The 283-nt window shown below is 70.0% G+C and overlaps 1 protein-coding gene across 1 annotated transcript in view; it reads right to left on the reverse strand.

Annotated features, from left to right (window-relative positions):
• DHX30 (DExH-box helicase 30) overlaps nt 1–283 on the reverse strand; it is a 32919-nt gene that overhangs the window by 1399 nt on the left and 31237 nt on the right.

Consider the following 283-nt stretch of genomic DNA (forward strand, 5'->3'; position numbering starts at 1 on the left):
CTGACCTGTGCTGGCCGCTCGGCCAGGGGCAGCGCAGATCCTCCCCACGCTCGTTTTCACCCAGGGTCTGGGGGACTCAGCTGGGCCAAGCAGTTCCCGGGAGAGGCCAGGCAGCGCACACACGCCAGGCAGCACTCCGACCCATCACACTGGGACCCACTGTTTCCCACAGGAGGCGACCGACTGCACAGCCCGTCCGAGCTGGAGGGCCAGAGAGCCCGGCCGAGCACAGCGTGTCTGAGCTGGAGGGCAGAGCCCTGGCCCAGGCTGCCCAGGGGGGCTG

This window comes from Egretta garzetta, unplaced genomic scaffold, assembly GCF_000687185.1.
Source record: "Egretta garzetta isolate BGI_Z169 unplaced genomic scaffold, ASM68718v1 scaffold912, whole genome shotgun sequence".
In the NCBI taxonomy this organism is placed as follows: domain Eukaryota; kingdom Metazoa; phylum Chordata; class Aves; order Pelecaniformes; family Ardeidae; genus Egretta; species Egretta garzetta.